A 10,879-nucleotide genomic window follows, 5' to 3' on the forward strand; every position below is an offset into this window, starting at 1 on the left:
ACTTTCTGCCTATCCTCTCCCTGCCCCATGCTCCAACAGGCCAGGCCCGGGCTGGGTCCCCTGGGTGCCTCCTGAGGGCTCCAGGGCCAGTCTGGCCAGAACCAGGGCCACCACCAAGAATGTGGTTTAGGTCAGCCCCTCGCTTCTCTGGGCGCCAGTGCGCACCAACAGAGCCCACCTGAGGGAGCCCAGCAGGCAAGTGATGCACTGCCCAGGACCAGCCCGAGGGTGCTGCCCTCCTGGCCTCGTGAGTGGTGCCCTGCAGGGCAGCGCAGCAAGCGCTTGTGCCCCGTGGGCTGAGGAAAGGCGCAGGGCTGGGCGGGGGCTTCGGGGCCTTCTGCTGTGGTTTCTAGGCCTGGATGTCTGTGGGCTCCTTCTTCCTGCTGGGTTCGGGCTGGAGTAGCCTAGGAAGCCCCCCATGGCTGACGGACCCCGAAAGGAGGTGTCACTGGAGGAAAGACCCGCCTGGTGTTGGTCTCTGCCCTCTTCCCGGGACCCGGCAAAAGCTGGGCAGTGATTGAGTCACGTCCCCCATTGTCTCAGGTAGGGCAGGGGTATGGAGTATCCAGGGTGCACAGCTAGAGGGTGCACCTTGGCCAAGGTGCTGGGGGAAGGGGACACCCTGCCCAGGGGTCAGCGGCAGAAAGGGGCTGGAAGGAGGAGTCATCCCACCTGCTTGGACCACCTCTGCCCCCCAGCACCCAGACTCAGAGCCCCCCTCCTGGAGGTCAGGGCCTGCACCACGCAGGAGCGGTGGGAGCACTGAGAGCGGGTTCCCGGCCCCCTTGCCCGGGGGGTCCTGGTGCCGAGGTGGTTTCAGAAACCAGAGACTGGAGGTCTTATCAGACCACAGGTTTTCCTGAGGAAGGAAGGGTGGGTGTGGGCCTGCGCTGGGCGCCTCCTCTGGGCGGGCCTGGCCTAGCAGAGGGCGAGCACACTGCCCTTCCCTCCCCGGGGAGGACAGTCTCTCCCTAGGGGACCCCAGCCTGGGGAGGACTCACAGACCCCAAATGCTACAGAGAAACCCCGTGCTGGTGGGGGGGAACCCGTGACATTGAGGACACTAGAGACATCTAGCGTCTCTAGGAGAGTGTCCATGGTGCCCCATCAGAGCCTCGGGGGGATCTGTGACAAGTTTGAGCCCCAGCTCCACCCTGGAGACGGCACTGAGCTTCACCCGAAACCACATGCTCCAGCTTCCAAAGCCCCTGTTTGTAGTAACCTCAAACTGGGAACTCCCAAATGCCCACCAGCGGCTGTGCCTGTCACCCAGTGGAGTGTGACAGCTGTGGCCACCAGTGCTGTGGACTCCTGGTGCCTCTGCAGACACAGCTGTGTGTCAGCAAGGGGTGGGGAGGACAGAGCCGAGTTCATGCCCGGCAGGACCAGGGTCCCATAGGATCTAATGGTGATGGCCTCAGGGGCGGGCAGCATCCTGGTTTCTGGATCTGAGTGCTGGGGACGAGTTCGGTGTGTGGAAATTCACCACCCACATACTTCGGGTGGGACCACTTTTCTGGGCCTATGTGTTGCTTCAGTCGAGAGTGACAGGAAAACCCCCTACAGGGCCCGTCTGAGGGGGGAGGGTCCCCCGGACCCTCTGCTTCCCTCCCTGTCCTGCCCCATCCCCAGTGACCCTCCTGTGTGGGTCAGGAGAGGGCAGGGGTGAGGGGCAGCACAAAGGAGCCCCTGGAGAGGCTTGGAGGCTCTTCCTACCTTCGGGGACTGAGGTTGGAGCCAGGCTCAGGCCAGGCTGACTGCCTAGGGCTTGCCCTCCCTTTCTCAAGAGCAGGACCAGAGAAGCCTAGCAGGGTGGGGGTCCACAGGCCCCCACCCCCGTGGGGCCAGGCGGATGCACCCGTTCTGGCTGCTGGAGCCTGGGCTGCTGGCCTTGGACCGCCAGCCACCCACTGGGCCAGGGATGCCTCCGGCCCCCTCCCTCCCTCCCACCTCTGCCCCTTCCTCTACCCCTTCCTCTTCCAGAGGCCCCAGGGCTATTTTCAGGCTATTTTTAACTCAGCTGAGCTGCCAGTGCCCAAGGTGGACAGAGGGGCGGGGCCCACATCTGCCTTCCTGTCCCCTCCCCTCCCAGGGTCCAGGCTTTCTGGGGACACTGGTCATTCCGACACTGGAGGGGAAGCAGCACCGAACCCCACAAAGGGGAGCCCTACACGGAGGCCACATGGGGCTGGGACACAGCCTCAAACACACACACACAGGAAGGCCCACGTGAGCGTGCACACCCCCTGGGTGCAGAGACCTGCTCACCGACAGGCCAGACCCAGACCCAGATGCGTTCAGTCTGCACAGACAGACAGACAGACAGCCACTCCCAGGTCCCCGGACACTCAGGCGCCCGATGAGGGGTGTAGGGAGGACCCTCAGGTCACATTTGCAGATGGTTGTGGGCAAGGGCCTGCAGGTGGGGGGCTCAGCCCCTCTGTCCTGCTCCCCAAGAACCAGTGCCACTTCCCTCAGCCCACCCCAGGGTCGCTCAGCACCTAGCCCACCGGGATGCCCATGATGAGGGGCAGGCTCGAGGCAGGGGCTGGAGCTGGGCTGAGTCCCTGCTCTTTCCCCCGGGTGCTCCCCCAGGCTAGCAGGACAGGAAGCCCAGGGGAGAGGCAGAGGAGGCAGTCCTGGAGAGGGCCTCGGAGCTGCTCAGCCCCTTCCTTTCCCTGCTCCCCTCCTCCCCTCTCCTCCCCCAGCCTTTGTTCCGAGGAGCAGCTCCCCCCACCCTGTCGCCCTGGAAAAACCCCAGGTGCTGGTCTGGGGCCTCTGTCCTCGCATCCTGGATGGGGGTGGGGGATGGGGGGAGCTGGGTGGGAGGGGAAGGCACAGGACCCAGCACTGTGAGGGCAGCTGGCTGAGGTCCAGCTCCCCTCCACCCCCCCCACCTCCTCCCCCCCCCCCCGGGAGGCCCCAGGGATAAAGTAGGGTGGGGAGCCTGCCCGGAGGACAGGACATCCTCTTGGCAGGACACAGGACACAGGCCGGAGGTTCCCAGCCTGTCAAGGACACAGAGGGAAAAGGTCACTGGGGCCTGGGGCTCACCACTTTCAAGGTCCACCAGGGCCTCTGACAGTCCATCCGAGTTACTTCAGACAGGGACCTCGAGGACAGCAGAGCTGGCACCCACGAGACACCCCCAGGCCCCACCTTGGTCTGGCAGGCTGTGGAGCGCCACACACACTCACCCTGGCAGCCCCAGCCCCGGGGCTTCCTTGGAGCGCACAGGAGAGACACAGTCATGCCATTCGGGCCATCTGCACCTCCTGCTCAGGAGCCCAGTCCTCAGGTGAGTCCTGGGGCCGCTGCCCTAGAGGAGAGGCCTCAGCCCATCCCTGGCCCTCCCTTGCCCAGGCCAGAAACCGAGGGACAGTCTCGTGGGGGTGAAGGCTAGGGGGACAGGCCCCTTGCTCCTTCAGAGAGCAGCAGAGACGGGCCCTCCCTGGGCTGGCACTGTTGGCTGAGCCTGGCCAAATGGTTGCTCACTGGTCTGGGGGATGAGGATATCGAAGGCCATGGACCAGAGGACTTCCTGTGGTCACCGCATTCAGGCTGCTGGGACCTGGGCCTCGTCTATCAGCCAGTGGTCATTCCAGACCAGAGCACCCAGAGCACTCTGCTTATTCCGGAAGGCCTGGAGGGTCCCGGCCCTCCTCCTGCCCAACACAAGTGCTCGCCGGTCATTTGCAGGAGCTTCTGCGGACCTGTTCCAGTGGCTGAGTGGGACGCCACCCCTCACCTAAACACAGCCCATGAAACCAAGTCACCACAACACGCAGCTTGGGTCTGGGATGACCTCGGTTCACCTGAGGTGACAATTGTCGAAGGGGGCTCTGGTTTCCACTCGACCTGGCGATGTCGCGCCCACCCAGGAGAGATGGCCCCTCTGCCAAGCAGCCAGCCGCCCAGACCCAGCCCCCACCGGCCTCCCTGTCACCTCCCTGCCTGGTTTTTTTAATTGTTCCTCACAGTCTTTACATCTTCTTCAAGATTAAGCTTTTTGTTGAAGTATGATTCACATACGATGACTTCACTGATTTTTTTTATAGAGAGAGGGGAAGGTGAGGGAGAGACACATCAACGTGTGGTTGCCCCTCATGTGCCCCCAACTCGGGACCTGGCCTGCAACCCAGGCATGTGCCCTGACTGGGAATTGGACCGCAAACCCTGTGGTTCGCAGGCCCGCACTCAATCCACTGAGCTACACCTGCCAGGGCACTTCACCACCCATTTTAAGCATACAATCTGATGCACTTTGATGAACTTCCAATCCTGTATGTGCCACGGTCCTGTGGTTGTGCATCCCAAACTCCCCAAAACGCCCGAGTCTTGGCACCCCGCAGGGCTTCGGCTCCCAGCGGTTCAGGTGAACCCAGTCGGAGTGTGCTCTCCGCTGAACCAGGGGCTCGCTCCCCTCATCCGTGCTGTCTTCGGGTCGGGCCCTCGGGCTTTCCAGCCGCTGCCTCTGCTCAGGCCGCGGCCTGAGGATGAAACTCCGCACAGAGGCCTTTACCTTTCTCTGCAGTGGCACCCGGGAGTGCGCTGCTGGGCCCTCTGCCGGCCTGCTTGTTTCCCGAACCTTTTTCCGTGTCTGCCTCGGGACTGCCCCACCTGCCCCAGACTGTCAGGTCCCCCTGGGCACAGGCCTCCCCCGTGCTGCCCCTCGCCGTGACCACAGCTCTTTCGACAGATGCCTGTCCCACAGGCGAAGCGTGGCGGTGTCTGTGATGGGAGCTTGGGGTGCTGACCACAGGCACCTGACCATGGAGCTGCAGGCAGCAGAGGTGATGACGAGGACGGTGACGGCCAGCTAGGCAACTGTGGCCATGGGTGTTGGCAGTGACAGTGACGGACGTGACCATTTGTAATGGCAAAGGCCCTGAAGGCTCCACTGTGCCTCCTTGGAGGCACCCAGTCACAGCATGGCGAACCCACCGGGGAGGCACCCCCACTCCCACAGTCACACCCGTGGGGCAAGCTGCCCCCACACCCGCACCTGCTCGGCAAGGACGGTGTCTGCCCTCCCCCTTGGTGGCCACAGAGCCGCAACCCCTCACTGGACCTTTCACTGCAAGGGCCGCCTGTGCTCTCCCAAACGCGTGGCCTCCCCCTCTCCGGCTTCCTTCTCGCCCAGTTCAGATGGCGTTTTTCTCTCAAAAACACGGGAAGTAGGAGTCATGCCAGCCTCTCACAGCGTCACCCATTTTCTGGTGGCCAGTGCCTAAGCCACTGCTCACAGCCCGGAGAATCGCCCTGAGCGGCGGACGCTCAGCCCCATCCCTGGCCACCAGCATTGGCAAGCCCTGGAAACGGTCGAAGGAGGGCACTGGGGGGTGACAGTCCAGCTCGTTCCTGCAGAGCGACGTCGAGAGGAACCATCAGCTTCCTCGAGGCCACCTAGTGCCCGTGGCTGGAGGTCAGCAGAGGCCCGGTAGGGTCCGCTGGGCAGGGGGACCCACCCTGACATTTGAGGTCTGGTTGAAGGGTCAGAAGACTCCTGCCCCGTGCAGGTCTGAAGGCACCCACTGGGACTTTCCAGGGGGCTGTGCCCACTGACCTGCTGACCAGAGCCTTTGCTGGGGCTGGACAGGGCGCGGGGCATTTCCTGTCTGGACTCCCTCCTCCCCACCCCAGGCTGCAGGCCCTGCTCCTTCCTCCCCCGCCCCGGGGGCTTTCCACAAAGCCCAGGCCGCTATTTTTAGCTGAGGGAGAGGGACCAAGTCCTGGCCTCACTGCCTCCCCCAGGGAGCCTGGGCAACAGTGGGGTTGGGCCCCAGCAGCTGGGGAGCCAGTCGCCTGGCAGTCCCTTCCTTCCTGCCCCACACTCCACACCCCACAGACACCTTGCAGCCAAGGTGGTGAGCACGTGGCAAAGGCTTGGGAGCCCAGTGGGCAGGGGCTCAAGGCCTGGTGTGGGGTGGACCCAGGGCCTGGGTGGGCTACTGCCCGCTTCCTGCAGCCGCACCCCGGCACTTCAAAGGCCACTGCGGCCCTGTGGTCACTCCCCAGCTCCCACGCAGCCAGCCGGAGGGGTGGGGTGAGCACGAACCCCTGGCAGCTGAGTTGGGCTCCAGCAGCTTCAAAGCAGCTGGGGTGGGCAGCCCTGCGGTCAGTGTGGATCCCCAGGGCCAGTGGGGGGTGGGCAGGGGGAATAACGGGCTCTCTCCTCTGCTTCTACCTCCTCCCCATGCACTGCCTTCCTGGGTGGGCTCAGGGCAAAAGCCCAAACCCTACTCTGGCCCCCACATCCTGTCCCGATACAGGATCCCTGGGAGTCACATGCCTTCCCCTCTGTGATGTGTGCGGTGTCCAGGTGGGGTCGCCGTGCACCCCCCTTAGAGAAGCCACAGGAACCAAGGCGGAGCACCCCTGCCTGCCCCCTCTGGTCCCTGGCTGGGGTGAGGCTTCCTCTTCTCCCGCTCACCGCCTCCCTTCTCTGTCCACTTTTTCTGCCTGAAGCCCCGGGGGCAGCCCGGAGGGGAGGGGACACAGGGAAGAAGGGCTTGCCTGTCTGGGCCTCCGGGGAGTGGCCCCTGCTCCCGCCCACCGCAGAGGTGGGCTGGACCGGCTGTGGTGGGCTTGACCTCGCGCCAGATCCCTAGGGAGCGCGGGGTGGGAGGGTGGGGGCGCAGAGCCTCGGAGCCGCCCGGCGCCCGACTGAGAACAGAGAGTGCCTGTGAGCGAGGGGGCGGGGAGGAAGCTCTCGGGGTCCCCTGGGGTCAGCTCTGGGACAGTTGCCGTTTTTAATCTGTGCAAGAGACTAAGAAGGAGCCGCGAGGGCTCTAACCTAGATCCACTCAGAGCGAGCTTGGGGCATGCGGGCGGCGGGGCCCGAGAACGGCAGCGCCCCGGGGCTGTGAACGCCGCAGGGCAGAGATCTGAGTTCGGGGTGGCGGTCCCCGACCGAGGCCCGCGGCGGCCTTTCAGGGTCCCGCCCACCTCTGCGCTGACTGTACCCCCACCCCAGCCTCGGGGCCCCCGCAGCCATCCACTCTCGGGCGCCCGGGTCTCCAGAAAACGGCCCCTCGGCCCGGGGCTCCACGATTCAGGGCCGTGAAGGAGCCCCATTCATGAGCCTAAAGTTCCGCCGCCGCCGCCTCCGGGGCCTCCGGGGAAGGCAGCTTTCAGCCCACGCGGCTGGCAGGTGGGAGGCCCGCGCCCTGGGGTCGCCCGCGCCACTCGCGGGCCCGGAGCAGCGCCCCGCGGCTCCCCAACTCCGCCCGGGACGCACTGCCAGCGACCACCCGGCACTCTGGGCACAGGCACGACTCGCTCCGCGACCCCTGGCCCCCAACCCCAGGGCACCGCTTTCCGCGCTCCGAGTGCCTGCGGGACCCAGTGCTGGGCGGGGCTCTGCGGGAACGCCCGTCCCGCCCGGGAGGACGCGCCCCTGCGCGTCCCCGCGGAGCTCGCGCCACCCACGGCCCGGGGACTCCAAGTCACCCCTCCGTCTCCCCAGGTCCGCTGGGTCAACTGCCCTTCCTCGAGCCACACCATCCACCTTCTGCGCGGCCTCACCGCGTTGCGAAAAACGTCGACCGCTCCACGACTTCGCGGAACCCGGACAGGTCGCCTCTGCCCTCCGGACACCTCGGCCCCCCCCCACCCCAGAGTCAGAGCTGCCTCGGGAAGCTCGGCCGTGGGGACCCGGGCGCGGAATCGGCGGCCGGCGGCGGGCTGGGGCCCGGGACGACGTCCCTTCCCCGCCCCATCGCCGGCGTTTGGGGTCTCGCGCTGGCGAAGGAAAACGCTACGCATCCCGACACCCAACTTGAAGGCGGGAGTCCCCCGATCTTTCCATTCATCCATCACCCCACCCCCACCCCGCCGCGCCGGAGTCAGGCCGGCTGTCGGAGATCCAGGCCATAGTTTCTCTCTGGCCGCCACTCGGCGCGGCTCCCACAGGTGAGGGGTCTCCAGAGGGCACAGAGAGGAAAGTGGGGCGTCGGGGTCGGGGCTCGTGGTGCGGGCCTTGCCAGCGGGTCAGGATCCGTCCCTAGTCATGAAACCAGGGACACGAATGCGAAGACCCCCGGCTGACCCCTCTGCTTCAGGTGGACCCTCGGGCAGGACTCACAGGCCAGCACCAGCTCTTAGAAAAGCAATCCAGCCCTGGCTGGGGCGGCTCAGAGGACGGAGCGGGGTCCTGCGAACTGAAAGGTCCCCGGTTCAACACCCCTCACGGCACAGGCCTGGGTGCGGGCCAGGTCCCCAGCTGGGGGCCTTCGGAGGGGAACTGGTTGCCATCTCCCTGGTACTTTGATGTCCCTCCCTTCCCCTTTCTCTAAAAATAAATATTTTTTTTTAAGGGAAAAGAAAAGCCACCCAGCCAGATCTCCTGCCCTTCAGAACACCCACCCCCTTCCCTTAGGCAGGCACTTGGGAACTGGGGAAGGGCACCCAGGGCGCTCCCTGGCAGCCAGGGCGAGAACGACCCAACAGCTCCCCTAGTCGGGACTGCACGTCTCTGTGCGTTTGACGGGAAAGGCGTGAAGGGCGCGTCCCAGCGGACGTTCCTGGACGCCAGGCAGGGGTGGAGGGCCGACTGCTGGCTTTTCTGTATCACGTCTGGCTGGTTGCGTTGTGAAGAGCAGAACCATCACGAAGCCTTCACTCCCACCCAGCCCTGTGCTGCATGGGGCAGTGGCTGGGAGGATCAGGCTGTGCTTCCAGGGGCGACACTGGGCCCACGTGTAGTAGCCCTTCCAAGTTCATGTGTGGGGTCCTCAGGCTCGTTCCAGGCGCCGGGCCTGGAGCTGCACAACTGCAGGGCGCTGCTGTCTGGGAGGACGGCGCCCCTGCAACTCAGCCCCCAGGGACTGGCTGCCCAGCTCTCGACTCCTGCCCAGACACCCCTCTGATGATGGCCGAAGCATGAGGAGAGACGGGGTGGGCCCTGCGGGGGGGGGGGCAGCAGGAAGGGGAGGGCCTGGGCGTGTGCCCCTCCCAACCCACCATCCTTGGGGGCGCTGGGTAATTCTGCGATTCCAGATGTTCAGCAGCTGTCGCGGCCATTTCCGCCCCTTCTCTGACCCTACATCCGCCAGGAAGCGTCCCCTCCTGTCCTCAGGCTCTGAGCCAGCCCCCACCTTCCCTGCACCCCATTTCCTGAGCAGAGGCGTTTGTGCAGACTCAGCTCCCCCTCCCCAGAGCCCTGGGCCAAGTCCACTGGCTGGACACCCCCTGCTGGGGCTCTGGTCCTGGCCCAGCCCCTCTAGCCTCTGGGACTGGTCTTCTCTCTCTCCCTCCGCTCCTTCCCCAAGGTTGGCTCTGCTGCCTGCAGCATAAATCAGGGCCTGGAGGGAGTGCCACACTGCTGCTTTCGTGGAGGGAGGGCGGGAGCCTGGGGGAGAAGGGCAGAGGTCACAGCACCCAGCAGGCTCTGTGGGGGTGGGGTGCATATGGAGAGGCTGCCTGCAGATGCCTCATGGAACTGAGAACTGACATGGGGGACACAGCCCTGCCTTCCCAGAGCAGTTGTGGGGCACAAGAGGTCACTGCAGCTGGTCCAGTCTGGGGGGCTCTTCTGGAGGGGACAGCGGGAGGAGGGCTCCCTTCCTGTCACATGCTTTCCTGTCTCAACAGAACTGGTGGCTCTGGGCACTCTGGCTTCCATGGGTAGGGCTGGGGGTGGGGGGACAGGTCAGGGGCCAGGCCAGACACAGGGTAATGGCCCCCGGGAGTCAGCAGCTCTAGCTTGCTGACCTCTGCCCCTCAGAAGGCCCCCCCTTCCTGCTCTTCTGGGGAGCCAAGGGCAGGTGGGCCTGGATGAATGGGGGGGTTGCCCCAGGGGGACGAGAGTTCTGGGGAATGGAAACAACATGTGGTGTGTCCCACGTACTGTGCAGACGGTCCTCCAGGACCCTCGCACTGTGTTGCTGTAGCTGCCCAAATTTGGGCTGCAGACCCTCTGCCTTGCTGCGTTGCTCCTCAGGTCTCACCAAAGGAGCCTGGGCCTCTGGGTCTGCATCACCCCGCCCCCAGAAGCCGAATTTATGGAAGCGGTCCCTAGGGAAGGAAATGCCCCCACCCCCCATCTCCTCTCCTAACCTCGGGGCCAGGAGGAACATTTCAGGAGGAGGAGGACTGCCAATCCCTGTGGGCACCTCCACCCGTCCCTTGGCCCCACGTGTGGTGCTCTGGGGGTTCCCTCTTCAGGTAGTCCCCCAACTGCCCCTCAGGACCCAGTGAAGAGATGATGTGTTCGTGGATCCAAGGGACATAATGGGGCACTGCCCAGGTTTCCCCTGAACCTGGGGTTACCTCTGGGTCCTCAGGACCGATGAGCAGAGCCACCCAACCTGGGACGTGGTCTGGAAAATCTGGGTCTCAGCAGCGGGGGGGGGGGGGCAGGGGCAGAGTTGCCAGATTTAGCAAAAATCAACAAACAAACCTACAAACAGGATATCCAGTGTGTCCCATGCAACATTTAGGACATACTTGTATTCAACAAGTATTTGCTCTTTATCTGGAATTCAAATTTAACTGGGTATTCTGTGCTTTATCTGGAAACCCTGGGGGACAGTCAACAGGCCCAACCCACTTGCTGTGTGCCCCTGCCCCCTCCAGCCCCCGAGGGCAGCAGTGTGCTCAGCTCCACTTCCCACAGCTGGCGCAGGGTGACGGGCCGACTGCCCGATCCCGACACACAAGGGAGCAGGGAGGGCCCTGGAACCCTCCCCAAAGGACGGAGCCTTGGAAGCAGGCCTGGCTCTTAGGTGGCAGAGTCTGGTTGGCTTTGCCCCAGGCAACCACTGAATGAGCCCCTATGTGGCTCTGAGCCTCACCTGGCTTCCCTGTGGCCGCCAACCCTGCCACCGTGGCCCCCAGGTGGGCTGGCCCTCTCTGGTGGAGAAAAAGGGGAACCCAC

Source organism: Sturnira hondurensis, unplaced genomic scaffold (assembly GCF_014824575.4).
Source record: "Sturnira hondurensis isolate 20B ecotype Veracruz unplaced genomic scaffold, ASM1482457v3 Scaffold0011378, whole genome shotgun sequence".
Lineage (NCBI taxonomy): Eukaryota > Metazoa > Chordata > Mammalia > Chiroptera > Phyllostomidae > Sturnira > Sturnira hondurensis.